The sequence below is a fragment of the Martes martes genome (genome assembly GCF_963455335.1).
Source record: "Martes martes genome assembly, chromosome: 12".
Classification (NCBI taxonomy): Eukaryota; Metazoa; Chordata; class Mammalia; order Carnivora; family Mustelidae; genus Martes; species Martes martes.
The window spans coordinates 2,665,758-2,685,098 of record NC_137900.1 but is presented as its reverse complement, the minus strand read 5'-3'; positions in this window follow the sequence as shown (position 1 = coordinate 2,685,098).

Genomic DNA, 19,341 nt, shown 5'->3' with positions numbered 1-19,341 from the left:
ACCTCAAGCCGAGCAGTCCCACGCCCGTCCCCGGAGAGGGGGTGCTTCTCTGGCTGGTGCGCAGGTTCTCCCCCGACTTCCTGACTGCAGCACCAGCACCCGGCCTTCAAACAGTGGAGAAAACCACGATCGAGCTCCATCAACCTAGATTTTAATTTTTATTCCAACTTGAAGCCAATTCATGTCAAATTCAAGAGCATCTTGGTTAATAAATCTCTTAAACTTAAGATAAATAAAATCAAGTTCCCTTTGGCAAAATGCACCTTAACCGTGTACCCGGTGGGACTTGCCCGGATCGCTGAGCCTCATATTCCATGGGGGACGGTCTCTCACTGGGCGGGCGCCCTGGGGGAGGGCAAAGGACGATGGCTTCGGGGACTCAGGTCAGGGTTCCGTTCTCAGCCTGTAAGCGCCCCCCAGCCCTTCCTCCGTCCGCATCCCCTCGTAGCAGCCTCCTTCTCCGGCTGGGGGGAGGGAGGCCAGCCAGCTGGCTCTAAGTCTGTCCTGTGTTTTCTTTGAAGATGAAACTGTTATTTAGCAAATCGCACCTTCCATGACCCCGTGTGGGGACACGGCCTACTCCCCACACGTGCTCCCCTCGCATCCTGACGGCTCAGCTCTCGTCCTGGCTGGAGGCAGGTGAGCAGCGCCGGTGACAAGGAGGAGTCTCTCTCTGGGCAGACACTCACCAGCAGCCTCAATCCTGTCTACGCCCAGATGTCCCTGGGGCCCTACAGGGCCATTCTGCCGAATGCTACGGCCTCCAAGCAAAACCATCCTTCCTGGGGACATCTGACGGCAGTTCCAAGATTGCCTGGAACCTTCCCTCTCCAAGGAGGAAAGAGCCGGGCTGCGGGCGGTGCCGGTGTGAGCTGAGTGCCGTGCCCATGGGAAGCTGCCCACGCCATGTCCCCCGGGGGAGCAGCTGCTGCTGGCCCTGGGTCCGACCGACTCCTGTCGAGGAGGGCGCACTGGGACAAGAGTGTCGGAGGGGCATCTCCTTCGGTTCGGTTCCCGCCCAGCACGGATCTCATGGGCAGAGACTGAAGCCAAGCCATCTGTGGACCCCTATGGTGGTGAATCACATGACCCTGTTCTCAGAAGCAAACATCAGCTGGGCCAATAGTAGAAATAGAAACTGCTGATTCAGGGTGTGGCTGAGTCAGGGGTATGTTTCGGGGTGAAAAGAGTAGAGGCTGATTATGGGGTGTGCAGAGGAGAGGTGTGTGCAGAGAACAGCTGTGTGCAGGGGACAGCTGTGTGCGGAGGACAGGTATGTGCAGGGATGTGTGCAGGGGACAGGTGTGTGCAGAGGACAGCTATGTGCAGGGGACAGGTATGTGCAGGGATGTGTGCAGAGGACAGCTATGTGCAGGGGACAGGTATGTGCAGGGATGTGTGCAGAGGACAGGTGTCTGCAGAGGACAGGTGTGTGCAGAGGACAGCTGTGTGCAGAGAACAGCTATGTGCACGGATGTGTGCAAAGGACAGCTGTGTGCAGGGGATGGGGGTGTGCAGAGGATAGGTGTGTGCAGGGATGTGTGCAGAGGACAGCTGTGTGCAGGGGACGGGGATGTGCAGAGGACAGGTGTATACAGGGGACAGCTGTGTGCAGGGGACAAGTGTGTGCAGGGATGTGTGCAGAGGACAGCTATGTGCAGGGGACAGGGGTGTGCAGAGGACAGCTGTGTGCAGAGGACAGGTGTGTGGAGCATGGCAGTGAGCTGTGGGTTGGGGGAGGGAGGGGGACGAGCCGTGGCATGTTGTCTGTAGCGTTTGATGTGAGACAGGGCACAGAATGAAGGCTTTCTATGGTTCTCCCGAAACTCACAGTCATTTCATGTCTCCATAAACATGAAAACCCTCACATAAAAACTTTCCCTAGTTAATTACGAGAAGCCGCTAACCTGCAGGGGAGGTTTTGTGGTGGCGACAATGGGAAACGCTTTGGGGGCATGTTGTTGCCCCACAACAGTGAAAACTGTAAGCGCACTGGTCCCAGCAGCTCCTGGGGAGCCTTGTCACGAGTCTGCCTCTGCCGCCTCCGAAGTGGTGGAAATGCTGAAAGGGAGAGCCTCCTGAGGGAAGGCGGTGGACGGGGAGAGAGAAAGAGAAATCGGCCCCCTTAAGAAGTTTCTGGCGGAAAATTCGGCTTAGAACTAAGTGGCTCCATTGGGAAAAACAATGTCTCCGGAGATACCCGTAGAAGAGCCCGGGACTTGGGTGAGCGGGGGAATTGGGGGACCTGCGGCCCCGGCGTGTGTGCGGTGCCATCCCCTTCCCGGGTGTGGGTGCACCTGGGGCCTGCTTCCCCCCAGGAGAGCCCAGGGCAGGGGATGGGCGTGCCTGCCCCAAGGACGTTACAGTGAGTGGATGAGGCTACCTCATCCTGCAGGATAGACACACAGGCCCCAGCCATGAGGGGCCAACTTCTGCTCACAACCACGGGAGCGGGACAGGGGCCCCTGAGCGTCAGAGGCACACACGGCCTGACGGGGACTTGCTTGCAGCCCTGTGAGACCCTGAGCTTGGAACTCAGTCCAGCCGAGCCAGGACTCCTGACTACGGATGCTCTGAGATAATGAATGGTGCATTTTTTGTCTCAAAAACAACTGCGTTGTAATATATTTCACATACATACAACTCATCCATTATAATTCAGTGCATTTTAGTGTATTCATAGGGTTATGCAGTCGTCCTAGAACATTCGAGAACATTGTGATGCCTCCTGGAAGAACCCCCAGACCCAGTAGCTGTCACTCTATATCCCCTCCCTCCACCTGGCCCTAAGTAGCCATTGATGTAGTCTCTACCTCTCTCTGTTAGTCTATCCTGGACACTTCATATATATGGAATCCTGTCGTATGAGGTCCTTAGTGACGATATGTTCACATGTGCTGTATCATTTCAATGTTGTTAGACTTCTTTATGCATCCTGCATACAAGCCCGTGGCAGATATGTGATTTTATATAACGTCTATTTTGCGAGGTGTCTTTTCACTTCTTTGATGTACCTTTGGTGGCACAAAAGTTTTTAATTTTAATGAAGTCTCATTTATCTTTTCTTCTTTTGTCACCTGTGCCTTTGGCGTCATTATCTAAGAAACCATTGCCTAGGGGAACATCATGAAAAGTTACTCCTATATTTTCTCCTGAGAGTTTTATAGACTTAACTCTTACATTTAGGTTGATGATTCATTTTGAGTTCAGTTTGTATGGTGTGAGGTAAGGGACCAAGGCTAGTCTTTAGCATACAGATGCCCAGTTGTCCCAACACCGTTTGTTGAGGAGCATCCTCTCTCCCCTTGAATCGTCTTGGCAGCCTTGTAAAAAGGAGTCACCCATAAGTGTAAATCCTTATTTCTTATCTCTTAGTTCTATTCCATAGATCTATATGTCTATCATTATACCCTGATTACAGTAGCTTTGTTTAAGTTTCAAAATTGGGCTGTATGGGTCCTCCACCCGTGTTCTTCATTTTCAAGATTGTTTTGGCTATTCTGCACCTCTTGCCTGTCTATATAAATTATGAAAACAGCTAGTCAATGTCTGCTAAAAAAAATGCCACCTGGGATTTTGATAAGGATCACATTGAATTTGTAGTTGATTTGGGGGGTGTTTTTTGATGATTGTTAAGATGGCAATCTTAACAATATTAACCCTTGTTACCTGCGATATGGAATGTCTTTCCATATATTTAGATCTACTCTAGTTACCTTCGACAGTGTTTTATAGTTTCTAGTGTAAATGTTCTGCACTCACTTTGTCCCTAAGCATCTTCTTTTTCACACTGTCCATTGCCAGTATACAGATACACAACTGCATATTGATCTTATGTTCTGATACCTCACTGAACTCCTTAATTAATTCTCATGGTAGATTTTTACGGTAGGTTCCTAAAGATTTGGTGTATACAATGTCATGTCATCTGGGAATATCATTTTTATCTCTTCTCCAATCTGGATGTATTCTTTTCTCTTCTTATTTTTTGTTGGTTTGGCTAGGCCTTCCAGGGCAAGGTTAAATAGAAGTAGCACGAAGAGATAGCCTCATCTTGTTCCTGATTTTAGAAGGAAAGCCTTTAGTTTCTCAGCATTAAGTTTATCTTAGCTGTGAGTTTTTCATAAATTTCCTTTTTTTAAAAAATCAGATTTAGGAAGTTCCCTTCTACTTCTTGTTTGTTGAGTGGTTTTACTATGAAAGAGTTTTGGATTTTTTTCAAGTAATTTTTTTGCAACTACTGATATGATCTTTTTGTCTTTATTCCATTGTATATTGCATTACATGAATTTTTGGATGATTAAATCAACTTTGTATGAGTGAGAAAAATCCTTTATGAGATTTAATCAATTTTCTTAAATGAATGTTTCTTGACTTGCTGGATGGCTTTAGGATGACTTTCAGGACTTTAAACGATTGTTGGTTTGTTATTGAAGTTGAAATTGTGGTTTTGTTGGACAAAGAGTCCTCAGAGCTCCTCATTGGTCATTTGGAAAAGCTACCAAACATGGTGGCCGTCTGTTCCGTGGCATCAGAAACCAGTACAGGTGTGACTGGTTCTGGCTGTGTGCTGGTTCTGACCACCAGTCTATTGAGAATGGAAAAGCAGCTGTAGAAAAGTGTAGGAAGAATGCCCCTCTGAAAGACTTCTCCCATCTGGGCCACTACCCAGGAGTGGGGCAGCCGAGGGTGTGCACCCCAGAGGCCCCCACCTTGCTCCCCGTGCCAGCTTGTGGGCACTGGGATGAGCACAGGTGCAGTGTGGGCCCCGGGGTGCGATGGAGCTCCCTCTGCTCGTGCCCACAGCATGGAGCACCCATGGCCCATTTCTAACCTGAAGCTCCTCTGCTCAGAGCACCTAATCCCCAGCTCATCCCTGAACATCGGGAAAAGATTCAGGTGATGTAACTGCCAGCCCGGGACAGTAGCTGCAGATGTGACTTTCACAGACACCAGAAAATAGTTCAACTTAACTAAAAAGAATTATTAGCAAATAATCATCCTGTCAGGGACAGTGGGTGGATTGTATCTCAGTACAGCTGGGCTCCCCACAGTCCTGTGTCTCATATTAGGAAAAGGCTCAGCTCTGTAAAAGTAAGATCAACTTCCTCCGGTAATCCAACCACTGAGAAAGACTCATGCACCCTTCTTCCCAAGGACTGTCGCAGCCTCACCAGCAAGGACAGGTCTGTAGTGCCAACCCTTCGGGCAGTCGGCAACTTACTCTGGAGAGCTAGTGAGACTCTAGACTGTCAGGGACATCACAGTGAATGTGGCCCTGATTCCAAACAGAGTCAGAGCCCCAGATAAGACTCGGGAGCAATGATTGCTGCTGGCCCTTCTCGGGGGAGCCGACAGCAGAAAAGGGCGTCCATGGTGGCAGGGGGGCTTCGCAGAGAAAGTGCATTGCAGGGGTGTTGGTACCCGTAATGGGCAGAACACGTTTGCCATCAGGAGGGAGGGGCATGTAACAAGCAAATGATCATGATATAGTGGCAGACAGCCATGGGAAATGGTGTTTTGGGGGCACCTGGGTGGCTCAGTGGGTTGAAGCCTCTACCTTCGGCTCAGGCCATGGTCTCAGGGTCCTGGGATCGAGCCCCATGTCGGGCTCTCTGCTCAGCAGGGAGCCTGCTTCCCCCTCTCTCTCTGCCTGCCTCTCTGCCTACTTGTGATCTCCCTCTCTCTGTCAAATAAATAAATAAGATCTCAAAAAAAAGAAAATGGTGTTTTTGATGTTTTATGTCATCTTTAAATGGCAGAAAGAGAAAATATGAGTTATTCTAACAAGCAGGGCAGAGGTGTTATGCTACATAATCCTAATTGTACCATACAGTACATGCTGGTGATTTCATTTATCTGGGTTGTGCAAACATACAAACACACAGATAGGACATGGGATCTTCCTATGTGCTACACACACGCACACACACACAGACACACGCACACAAACACACACAGCATGCTCTCTCTCTCCTCACATGCACACACACACACTTTTTAGGGCCTACTGTGTGCCCCAGCATACACAGTGCTAAGTGATTTAGAAACAACATCTTGTTTACTGCTTGCAATAACTCCACGAGGGAGATAAGTACTGGGTTGAGTAGTGTCCTCCCAAATTCAGCCCACCTCACACCTCTGCATGTGGTCTTATTCAGAAACAGGGTCTTGGCAGATGTCATTAGGTTACGATGAAGTCATCCTGGACCAGGGTGGTTCTAAATCCAGTAACTGGATAAGAGAAGGCGACGTGGGCACAGCCACATGGGGGTGGACAGGCCGTGCAAAGACAGAGGCAGATGCCTCAGTGATGTGCTGGGAGCTCAGGAGCACGCGGGATTGTGGGCCACCCCCAGGAACTCGAGGAGGCAAGGGAGGATCCTCTCTAGCATCTTCAGAGGAAGCACGGCCCCACCAACCCCTCGATTTGAGGGTTCTGGCCTCCACAACTGAACAGAGCAAATTTCTGTGGCTTAAGCAGCCTGCTTTGTGACACTTGTTACGACAGCCCCAGGACATTAACACAAGTACATTTATCCCCCTCCAATACATCAAGACAGCGATCAGAACTAAGCGCTCTGTAGGAGCCCCCACATTTGTAGTTGGCTGGGCGAAAGATGGGTGTCCTGGGCACCTCATTTATAGCTGGTGTCAGAAGTGCGGGCAGCGTTGCAGGACTGAGCCCCTCACTGTACCCCACGAACTCTGGGTCGGCAGCATCAGGATCAAATTGAATTGAGTTGCTGGACGCCTAGTTGGTGTCAGAAAATTGGAGGCTCTTACTTATAAAGTCAAATTAAGACCAAAATGTGATACCAAGCTCCCCGTGTTTGACTGGCCAAAAAAATAAGGAATCTGGGAGTGCCCGCAGTGGGGAAGGCTGTGAATGGAAGGGGCTTTAGACAGTCCTGGGGGCTGCAGCTCAGAGGACCGCTTCGGAAGTGACTGACTTGTGTCGCAGAGCTAGATAACCGTGTACACATGACTCAGCCACTCTGTTCTTCAGTGCGTGTCTGTGGGAAACTCCTGCACACGGGTCCCAGAGCAGCTGCGCCATGTCCGTGCCAGCTAAGACTCTGAGACCATGAAATACGACTGACCATAGACCACACATAAGCATGGGCGTCAGTAACAGAGTTGCATTGCAAGGAGCAAGTCCCAGGGGACATTATATGTATAAGATGGTATCCTTTTCCAAAGTTCAAAAATAAATAAAATGAAACTGTATATAGTTGGGGCATACAAACAATTCATCACAAAGCAAGGACCTACCCACACAAATTTTCAAGCTAGTAAATACAGGTCTCGAAAAAGTAACCAAAACTGCTGATAGCTTAAATCAGGTCCTCCGTTCACCCTTCCACACTTTCCCAAGGAAGTCAGGCATCACTGCAGTTAGCAAATTACAATCTTAGGCAATGCTTTGCCCCCAGAGTTTTTCTCCACCAAGAAGATGTGTCATTTTGGTTTTTATTTACTTGCTGATGGGTGTGAGAGGGTTTTCTCAGTAAATCCTTGGAGAATAGCCTTTCTTGTCATGCAGCGATGTTATGATATTTTGTGGCATAATGATGTGAAAACATTTTGTTTGTACAAAACAACTAGGTCTTTTACAGGGTCATTTAACTGGGGATTTCTTTTTCCCTTTTCTTGGCAACAAACCTAGCTAAGCAATTCTGTTGTTCCTTTGGGTGGGGGATTCTATACACAGAATGGGTGATGCTGGGACCAGCACAGGTTTGGAACATATAGCCCATCGGCTCTGCAAATATGGCTGTGGTGAGGGGCCCTAAAGCCCTGGTCATGTCCATCTGTGGGATGAAGCCTTAGTTAGAGAGAAGGCAGGTGGATGGAAGGATTCAGGGTGCAGCCGCTGTAGCAGCCAGACAAGAGGGCGAGAATCTGGAGGTGGCTAGAAGAGATCATATCAAGCTCTAGGTGATCTGGTTTTTGGAGGAAAGGCCATGAAACCATGGGCAGGGCATGGGAGAGCAGGAAATGCTTCAAAGTCAGACAGCCCCTCACAGAGGGCTGGGGATCTGATCCGAGTCAGAAGTGGCTTCAAGCCATGACAAGATGGCCCCATGGCCTGGGTGCCAAGTGGGGTGAGTGAGGTCATCAAAGAACAGCCAATCTGCTTTGAGCACTGGTGCTCACAGACACTGGAACAATCTAAGATGCCGGCAAGGGTATCCTTGGCTGGTGGGAGGATTGTGTTTAATGTGGCATTTGTCAAAGTCTGGAGATCTACAAAGAAACTAGGTGAAAACCATCAATCTCTTTTTCTAATCATTTTAATTCTAGGAATTTATACCTTTCAAAAATATTACTAAGCATAAGATTTCAAAGGATGCCACACAGCATCCTATATTCAGGGTTCTTGGGACATCACAAAGCTTCTGGATCAACACTAACCTGAACCCCATTCCTATTGTTTTAGGCTTCTGATTCAGGGCCTCTGTCATTTGAAGCTGCAAATGTTCCAGCAGACATCGGAGCCATTTGTTACAGGGTGGTTTACGTTTCTAGATCTCCCCTCACTACACTAACTCAGAGTAACTCTGCTGGCAGAAATTAGCCATGAATTTCACCCCCTAAAAAACTCTTGCATGCAAATCAGCTGTATCTTCAACTGAGGAAGGCCCAACAGTTTCCTTCTGGAAATGATAAAGCTATGGTTACATGGAAGACAAGGGAGGGAGATCCACTTTACGACATTTTCACAACATTTCACTGCGTAGGAGGCTAGGAACATGAATATTAAAACAACAATCACAAAAATGGAATTTGTCTCCATTATTGAGACCAAGCTACAGGTTATCAAAACATCTGAAAGATTGGCCACGCAGGGGACAAATACAGACAGTCACTGTTGGCTGGGGGTGGGGAAGGGGGCAGGGGATTCCAGTCCTCTCAGTTCTTTGCAGCCTGAGAGCCCGGAGATGCAGACCCAGACCTCAAGGAAAACAAAGGAAACCCAAGGTGGTTTTCTGAAGCTCAAACCCTCTGCTTCTCAGTGCACACATGAACTTTCCGTTGTGGATTAGTCTTTTCTTGACTGTAGAAAATCAAATATGAACCTGTCGTCATTTGTCGTCATATGAGGGGGACCGTGGAGATGGGCAGCGAGCGCCATCCACCACCTGGGCCCGTGAGCGGATCCAGGCCCCTTAGTTCCTAAAATACCAGCTTCTACCCAATGGCACCACCAGGCCCTGGAGGTCCGGCTGACCCTAGCCCAGGGAGCAGAAACATGTAATGAGCCCAGGCCATTCTGTTGTGCCAGAAACTGAGAAAGTTCTCAGAAAAGAATGAGAAGACAACGAGGTGGGGCGTTCTGACGGCACAGGAGCGGACCTGGAAAATCCCAGAGGCCAACGCCAGAGTGAGTTGAGCAACAAAATAAATAAGGAGAAGATCGGATTGTAACCCAGAGAAGAAGTGCAGTATTGGTGAGCGCGCGCTGGCACAAGCAAATGATCAGAAGATCAATGAATGGGAAAATGGGACAAATCTTCCTTCAAGAATCCCAAATAATACATGTATCAGGACTGGTGGTGTGGCGGGGCGGGGGGGGGGGGGCGGGGATCACCACGAGAACCACAGTTAGAAGTGTTGTTGGCAAGGGCCACGGCCAGTGCTGAATCAGCGGGCCCTGGCTCAGCCTCAAAGTCCTTACCACAAAATGTTTATTAATGACCGTGGAGGTTTTAACGTATGTGCAGATTCTCTGATCCGCCTCCAGGATCCCACTTCTCCTCCCCTTGAGTGTGAGCCTGCGCCTATCTCATGGAGGAGGAAGCAGACATTTCACAGAGACCACACCCGGACCTGCGGATCCACAGTCCTAGCGCCAGGGGCCGTCGGGTTCCACGGTCCTAGCACCAGGGGCCGTCGGGTTGCACGCAGCCCATGATGGGAGGCCATGAGGCTGCCCCTGTGAGTGTCCTCCCCCCAGTCCGTAACCCTGGTGTCACTAACCACGAGAAGGCATCAAAGGGACATTCTGCAGAATAGCACAGTCACGAAAACTGGACCCCAGGGGAGTGAGTCACGCGGCAGAGGCCACGGGGAACCCTGGATGGGATTCTGGGGGAGAAGCAGGGCATCTGCGGAAAGACGCATGGTGTCTGAATATTCTGGAATGCCGCGAATAATGTGCTACTAATGTGGTGGGAATTTCTTAGTTTCGACAAATGTCCTGTGGTTACGTAAGGTTGCAACATCAGGGACACGGGGTGAAGAAGCTAGCTTTATGACTCCTCTGTAAATATGACATTTTCTCCAAATGAAACATTAGGACATTTCTAAAACAAGAGAGTGGACCATCGGAGGCTGGAGGGTGAGAGGCTTACTGAGGAAATAGCCGTATAACCTGGTGCATAAGGGACACCCAGAGTGCTGGTTCCCTTCCCACCCCAGGGTCTCCCCCTCGCTGAGGAAGCAAATACATGTCCAATGTCTGCCCCAATGGGTGGCCATTGGATACATTCTTTCCTTAAGAAGGTATCACCAGAGAGCCGTTTGAATGGGATCGATGGTCACAAGTGGAATTTCCAGCACCAGCTCGGGGAGTCACCAAAACGAACGGCCAGTGCTCACGTAGTCATGAAGAATGCGCCTCCGCCATCTGACTCTTTCCACTTGGAAATGTATTCTTGGGAAAAAATCCGGTACCCACGAAGACACTCACTGCTGGGTGGCTTCTCATAGTCCAACAACAGAAAGAGAGGAAACATCTATGTATGAATTCCCCAAGGGAAAATGAAGTCAGACTTTCTTTTTGCAAACGTACCTGCCCAGCATTCCTGCACTTGTCCACACCAGTGTGCTTGGGCTTGGAGGCTTGCTCTGAACAGGTTTATCTTACACCCCGCATCCAAAAAGCCACCACACCTCATCAATACTCTCAAAACTGAGGCCACCTGCCCACCGAGCTCCATTTCTTTCAGGAGTCACCTAATCTGTCTTTGCAACATGGAGACCTGGCTGTGAAGGGACTTGTCCACATCCATACCCGTATGGTAGAGGCTGAAAAATGCTGGAAACGGCCTTGTTAGCTGGCTTGCCCATTCTGAAGAGGCACTTCCAGCTACCAGCCGAGTGTTTAGCCGGAAGCTGAGACCCTTCACGGCGGTGTCGGCACCCGGGGCCCGTTTCCACACCCCACCGCAGCCCCAGAGCTCACTTTCTACTCCTCCCACAGCCCTGAAGTCCACTCACCAGGCCAGGGGTCCCTGGAGATGCTGGGGAAAGCCAGGAGAACAAAGCACTTGTCCAGACACGGCCTCCACGGACCTGTCCTGAAATTGCCCGGGACACCCCCCAGCCAAGTTCAGCACCTGGTGCTTCTCCTCCCCTGCCCACCAGAGCCTCCATTACCTCTGACTCTGCTCAAGAGACAACCTTCCCCTGAGAGGGTCCTGCCACCCCAGAGTCCCCAGGGCCCCACACACTCTGGACACCCAGGGCTGGGCTGGCTCCCTGTTGCCCTCCCTGCTTTCTGCACAACCACCACCAATGGGACCCACGGGAGCTGGTTCATGTGTTACAATAACACGTGTGTGAATCATTCTTGAACAAACACAACTCGGAGGAACATGTACAACTTTCTAAACTGCCATCCACGTGTACTCCGTGCCATTATCAGTTTGAGTTGGTCCAAAGCTTCATGAGTATATTGCTCAGGGGGACCTATGCTCCCCGAACACTTGCCCGCGAGGAAGCGTGGCCTCCGTGACAGGCTGGGTTGGGGTCGGGAAGAATTCCACCCCGTAGCTCTTGGATCGCTGTGGCTTTTATTCCCACTCTTTCTTTCTCTGGGAGAAAGGAAGGACCATGGCAGAAAGGATATCACGGGATACTAAAGCTTGAACTCTTGAGTTCAAACTCTGGAGGTAGGCATATATCCCCCAGAAGGACTTTTCGGGAGGTCAGACCTGGAGAAGACACGGGTGGCCCTGGCCAGGGATGGCCAGGGAGCCTCGCATCAGCAGTAACTATGAAGACCTAATGCGCCCAAAACTAAGGGCTCCTTCCCCAGCTAGTGCTCCACCGGTTAGCAGGTCTAAGCAGAAACTGGCAAAATCCTGTGGGTTTTGAGTTCCCAGACCTGCCTGGACTCCCAGTGGTATTCTCCGGGCTTTGGGTAACAGAGAGGCTTTGGACCCGCTTTGGTGAAGTAACAACGTGTATGTAAGAGAAGGTGCAAATCAAGACCTCAGCATGACGACCGTTTCAGCTCAGGGCGCGCTTGGGAGGATGTTCCTACATCCCACGTGTGTGCGTGCGTGTGTGTGCGTGCGTGTGTCCCCGAGCAGCTGCATGTGCATCCAAGGCTGCCACCTGCCTCTTCTCCCGTGGCTCCACAGGGCACCTCGCTTCCCCAGTGGCTTTGCTGTGGTGGTGAATCCTATGTGTCCACATGGCCAGGCAAACACCTGCAGTGAAGGCATATTTAGATATCCAGAGTCCCCACTGCACCGGTTCTCGGGCTTCGGAGCCCCATTTCAGACTTTTCGAAATGCTCAGAGCTTCTGACCCAGTGGGCCTGGGGGGGCAGGAATCTGCATTTCTTTTGGCGATACTGGTGCTACCTGTCCTGGGGCCACACCTGGAGAACTCCTGTCTGTTGGGATAGATTCCTGAGGATCCACGGGGCTCCTGGACAGAGGGCTGGGTGAACCATTGTGTATGCTCACTGAAGGGACTGATTAATTGTCGACTTAATCTAGAATCCAAAAGAGAGCCGTCCAAGAAAAGAGGAGAGTCTTGGTGCCAGATGTTCACAGAAGGAGAAGGTGAGGGCGAGCTGTCCCTGGCCCCGGACCATCCCCCGCCACACCTCCGCTGCAGGGGCAAGAGATTTGGTTAGAAGGTGGTTCTTCCCCTAGGACAATCCAGCGTCCCCAGAAAAACTGTTCCCAAAGCTGCGATCAGCAGGATGCTGAGAAACACTGGTGGTTCTCCTCTCTCTCATCACCACCTTCCTGCCGGCGGTCTAGGCGTGCAGGTGGCAGGTCAGAGGGGCCCCCGTGCACGGTCCGTCTCTGGGAGGGCCCTCTGCGCACACTCTGGGCGCAGTCTCGCAGGCCACAGTGACCCTGGGCACCCTAAGCCTGCTTGCCTGCCCTCCAGCTTGAGGATGAAACCCCACAACCAAACGGCCATTCTCTGACCCCATAGTAAAACCCGAGATGGTCCGGCTTCTCAAAGCATTGTCCATGGACAAGCTGGGACATTTACTTAAATACGAGAAGCTGCTTCCTAGGACCATGCGGACTTATCCTTGGTCCCCAGGCGTCCTCACCACCTCCCCCCTAGGCTCCAGTCCAGGCTGCCTCCACCCATTCGGCTCTCTTAGTGATGGTGTGGGGGTGGGGAGGCAGGAGAGCTGACAGGCAACTCACCCCCAGAAGCCCAGAAGTGTCTCTATGAAGAGCTGTGTCCTCAGGCAGCCGGGTGGGGGTGTGCCCATGCGGCACATCCAGGGTTCTGAAGTGATCTCCATCCACCAGACAGTTAGCATGGATGGTCTCTCTTCCACGATGCACTTGCCCTGTCCTCCATATGGAATCTGACAGCTCCAGGAAGGAACGGTGCCCTCCGTGCGTTCACACCACAGTGTCTGTAGCGAGCCGCCTGTGAACAGCAGGAGACGGCGTGGGAGAAGCCTGCTGAACAGGGAGGGTTCCCGTCTATGCAGACGCATGGAACTGTCTGTCCCTTGTGGGGCTCCAGAGGAGCTGGGTCTGGGGTCTGTTCATGCTTGAGGGGCGAGCAGGAAACTCTCCCAAGGTGTTTCCGTTCTGAGCCCTCTCTGAACTGTCCTGGGAGACAGCCTAGAGCTCAGTGAGGCCACCAGGCTCGTCTTCCCCTGGGGGCCCGGTCCAGCCCATGTAGAAAACCCACTGGTGTGGCCTGGGGGCTGCACATGGCCTGCGGCCGAGAAGGGTCAAGCCTGGGGCTTCCAAAATCAGCCATGGTGGTTGGGGAGCTCAGGCAGACTCTGCTCTCTCCACTTGGCCCCTCTAAGGGACCCCCGCAAACTTGCAGCTTTGCATCTGGGTGGGGGGGTCAGCATGCAGCCAAGGAGCTGGGACACGCTCCTGTGCAGGGCACCTGGGTCAGCAAGGGGGCCTCTGAGCCGGCCCCACGCGTGCTGTCACGCCAACACCAGTATACTTCTGGGTGTGTTCTGAAGTTTCAGCGGTATTTCTGAGCTCTTCCAGAAGATCTACATCCATGCTTCCCAACCGGATGGGACTTGGTCCCTCAGGGGACATTTGGGAATGTCTGGATTTTGGTCATTACAACTGGGAAGACAGGGCACTACCAATAATATCCCAGGGACAGCGGGGGCAGAGGCCAGGGCGCTGCTGACATCCAGCAGTACACGCGAGAGCCCCTGGAAGGAAGAGTGATCGGGTTCAAAATGTCAATAGCCTGATCTGATCTATAGGCTTCAGAAAAAACATTGACTTGTGTGTAAAAGATTCAGCTGAGAAACTGTCCCAAGCTTGCTGTGCTGTCTCTCCAGAGGCTGTCTCTTTCCACCCACCTGCCTGCCTGCTGGATGGAGCCACACACCCAGTCACCACCTGGCCTCCACCCGGCCCCCACCTGGCCTCCACCCGGCCCCCACCTGGCCTCCACCTGGCCCCCACCTGGCCTCCAACTGGACCCTACCTGGATTCCACCTGGCCTCCACCTGGCCTCCACCTGACCCCCCAACTGGCCCCCACCTGGCCTCCACCTGGCCACCACTTGGCCCCCACCTGGCCTCCACCTGGCCCCTACCTGGATCCCACCTGGGCCCAACCTGGACCCAGGTTATTCATGTTTGTGTCTTAGTTTTGGTCCTTCCCAAGGCAGATGCCAAGGCAGTGTGGTGGCAGTCATTCATGTGGAGGTGGTTACAGGAAGCTCTTGGTCAGGGAGATGGGAGGGGTGCCGATGGAGGCTGGGCCCCTGAACTCAGTCCTGCCAGGATCCGCCCACCCAGCACTGTCCCCCATGGCTGGGCCCCTTCTCCATATCCTGACCACGGGCTGCCCAGCCTGCCCCGGAGCTTCTGCACAAACGGCAGGTGGCCTCTGGGGTGTGCAGGGGGCAAGGGCAGAGCACTTGCGGGGTCTGCTCCAGCCGACCTCCCCCAGCAAACGTGGGCACTGTAACCATTGCTGTTTCCCTATAAATTCCTGGGACTCGGTGATGGCTTCATTCAGCTTTGTGTTCCCAGAGCCTGACCCCTGGTAACCCCCAAGAAATACTTGTTGCACAAGGAAGGAATGGAATGCCTACCGCATGTGAGAGGCTGAGGATGACGGGTCACTTTACTTCCGCTGACCCTGCCTGGTTTGCCGGCAGAACGAGAAACGCACCAGGAGAGCTGATTGGCCAATCCACTTTGAAATAGTCCCCGGGAATGCACTCGCGCTGATCTGGACAGTCAAGAAGAGGAGAGGGTTTGGAATGGGATCCCTGCCAAGGAGGACAGACATCACCTCGAGGAGACTCACACCTCACAACTTCCGACTGGGAGAGCAGCAGCTCTAGGTGCACCTTCCCACTCCATGGCCAAGGCTCAGCTTCCCATGACCAGCTGGGGGAGGAAATCAAAGTCGTGGGGGCTTACAAGGTCTTGAGCCCCCATCCCACCTCCCTCTGCCCTCTCCTCCCCGACATACTATTGTGAAATGTTTCCAATAAAAAGAGGAGCCAAAAGAACTTTGCGGTGAACACCGATATGTGTAGCACTTTGGGTCTACACTCACACTGCACCTCTCAGGTCCCTCCTCCACTCCCCACCTGCACCTTCTGGGGGCCAGATGGGGTCCAGGTGGGGCCCTCCACCCCATCTCTTCACGGTCACCATCACAAGCTCCAACTTCCTGCTGTGTATTTGTTCAGGAAGACAGGGCAACGACATGAAGAGAGCAAGCCTCTTATTAGAAAATTTCCCTGCAGGACACAGATCGAGAGCTTTATGCATTTTCCAGAGTCACCCGTGGCCAGCTGTTCTCACTCCCAGCTCAGAATCTTGGGGGGCCGGTCCTGCCAGTGAGCACACTGTGGGCAGCTTAGAGCAGAACCCGTTTCAAGACTTAAGAGAAGGCTGGGACACTGGTGGCTGATGGGATAAGGATGTCCCTCCATGCAGGGTCCCCAGCACCACCCGCTGCCTGCCATTTTGGGGATTATGCCCAGGAAACTGCACCAAAAACTTACCTGCATGCACTTCAGTTGCTGAGAATTTATTTGCTTTATATTTTGACCAACCTCTCATTTCTATGGGTACTAAGTGCGTATTACTGAACTGAGTAAGACGGATGCGATTATGTCACAGTGATGATTTCTGAGCATTTAGCTACTTAGAGAAGCTTATGAATGTGTAGCAGTTGTTTACCTTAATCCAAGGTTTGAGAGAAAAGAAATATGTGAGACACGACAGAAGAAACATTAAAAAGAAAGAAAAATAGGGAAGGACAGATAGACCACAGACTAATATGACATTTGAAATTGATAAGAATAGAGGAGTAAAGACATCGAGAAAAACTGATGCAGAACAGTTAAACACTGGAAAAACGTAGGTCAAACGCAAAACAAAACAAACGTGTAAATAAGTAACAGACTATGGAAAAAATGAAGAGCAAGACAAAGAAAACATACGCCACCACGAATACCGGGCAGGGCAAAATCAAACGGTTTTTTGGTGGTTAAGCAGCGGGCTCGGGGTGTCACAACACCAGGAAGGTGGCCAGTTTTGACCATGAGGGTCCTTATAGGGAGAAGCAGGAATCCAGAATCTCAGCACAGAAGTTTTGTCCAGTGGGCACCAGCACCCCCCCACCTGGCACCTGTGGGAGGCCCAGTCCACTCCCGCCCTGTGGTTGGGTTCATAGGCAGCAGGAACTCCTTCTCATGGCCTCCCAGGAGACTGACCTACGATGAGACTCGGGGACCACAGTCGGTCCAAAATCTGCTGCCCATGTCATCCTCTCCCCAAAACAGGGACCAGCAGGGGACCTGCCCCAGCTCCTGGCCCTGGCGTCCCTGCAAGCGGCCTCCCTCACTGTTCAGGGTGGTTCTCTAACAGCTTAACAACTTCTGCTGAATAGGGCAGAGTGTGCGCCTGAGTGTGAGCTGCTGGGGCCAGTTTCCAGGCGGTGGTGAAGATGCCCCCTCAAATGATTTTCTTGTTTTACTGGTGACCTCATTAACCTGTGCTGATTCACAAGACCCGTTTGCTACAATCATAGTCATTCCCTGTGCCAGCCTCTGTAAGCGGCTGGATAGGACAGGTGTCTGCGCTCCCTCTCTGAAGACCATTCAGTGGACAGGAACATTGGTTACTTGACATTTAGGGATGTCATGGACGACCTTAAACTGAGTGGAAAAGCAAATGAGACAGACAGCCGCCAAAGATAAAGCTGGGAGCCTCGAGTCTCTGGACATTTCTCCTGTAATGTGAAGGGAAGCGGACTCGCGCCACGCTCTGAGGCATTTGGGGTTCTCTGTAGAAACTCCACCCTGACACTCTCTGCCTGGACAGGTGGTGGGCTGGCATCCAGACCTCGCCATGTTCCACGGGCTCCCCGAACCCGACCCTGGTAAGGACAGACCCTCTGCTCACTGTAACTCGTGGGTCCCCAGGTCGGCATCCCATTGGGCCGGGAACAGAGGAGGGTACCTCCTGGAGCTCCTGGCGCCCCAGCCTCACCCGCCTAGGCCACCAGGGGGACCACGAAACCCAGTGTTCCAGTGTAGAAACACAATGGTTTTACTTCCCAGAGGTGGTTCTCTCATCACAGCCATATTTGAAATTAATGCCTTGGAATTACGCTTTTTAAAAGGGCAACACGTCCTTTGAAGGGACCTCGTCTGCCCCATCTGTGGCTGGGGAAGCAGCAGGTCTCTCCTTGCCGCACAGGTCCGGGCCTGCAAACAAGAGAAGGAACTTTCCCACCAGGTGCTCCAAAACATTTGACCGACGTCTTCAGTCAAAGGCATAATCAATTGAAGGAAAAAATAAGATCAAATCCAAAGAAAAAGTCTAAGACATTTAGTAGGAGGGGTGGGTGTTTCATGAAATCAAGGTGGGTTATAAATGTCAGTTGACTTTCGGGGCTTTCGTGAATAAGGAGAGAGGAACCGCGGCTCTGGTGGGTCTCCAGCTTCCCCCAGAGGACAGTGGTGAGGCAAGAAGCAGCCCGTCTCGTCTCGGGACTCCCGGGGAAGAGTCTCGGTGGGCTGAGTGCAGTGGGGGCGCCTCGTGGAGTCAGTGTGTGAAGTGTTTTGGACACGCTGTGGTGGGAGGCCTCTCTCGGGGCCACTGGCTCTGTGCCGCTCGGTGAATATACCCCAATTCCTCACTCTGATTTGGGACACGGTTTCTTCTGCCCAAGTCTGTCAGACGTGCCGCCGGTGAATGCAGACTGCGGGCTGGGCATCGGCCCAGCTCCCCCTTGCCTCACTGAGCCGAGCAGGCTGTCCGCGTGGAGAGGTCCTCCCTGCTCTGGGGGGTTCGGCATCTCCCGAAGGCCTCCTGACACGCCAGCCCTTGCTGTTTGTGTTTCTGGGTTTCAGTTCCTGCTCGCCAAGCTCGGATCCATACCGCATCACGAGCAAGAGCTGAGTGACTTCAGGAAGGTTTCTCGTGGTTCAAGCCCCTACCCTGACCATGTCCTCTGCAGTCCAGCTCCTGCAAAGGGATTCGGAGAGGACACGACTCAGAAAGTCTAACGCAGAAGATGTCTGCGTGTCAGAGACACAGAGAGGGAGCTTGCGAACCCAAGGGAGGAGAACCCCATCTACCTGCCCACAGGTGAAGCTGTATGTCAAGTTCTTGTCTTACAACCCCCATGCCAAGCATCACAAATGCTCTTGCTTTGAGGACATTTTTGAAAAGTGCCCAGAATAGGAACCGTGCTGGGTAATTGACACTTGCTGTTCATTTCTCCTGACGGCATCGTCCGCATCCGTCTCTCCAAGGGGCCTGAAAAGAAAGCAGCTGTATTCACAATATCAGAACACAGGCTCGAGCTTGGCTTTGCTGTGATTCTGCACATTACTAAGGTCCTGTGCGCTGTGGATAAGCATTCTTCCCTCATTGAAAGGCATGAAAAGTAATCCGGTTTCCAATCTACATTAGGAAGAGGGGATTTCCCCAGACCACGAACCCAGGGGTTCGCCCACTTCCCTCCTGCTGGTCCGCCTCGGGAATTCCTGCAGAGTCTGTGGGCCACCACATGGTGACCGGGGCCCTCAGGAGGCAGCCTGGCCTGGGCCTCCACCCACACGGCTGACCGCATCCGGCTCTGGCCCAGGCCATTCTGG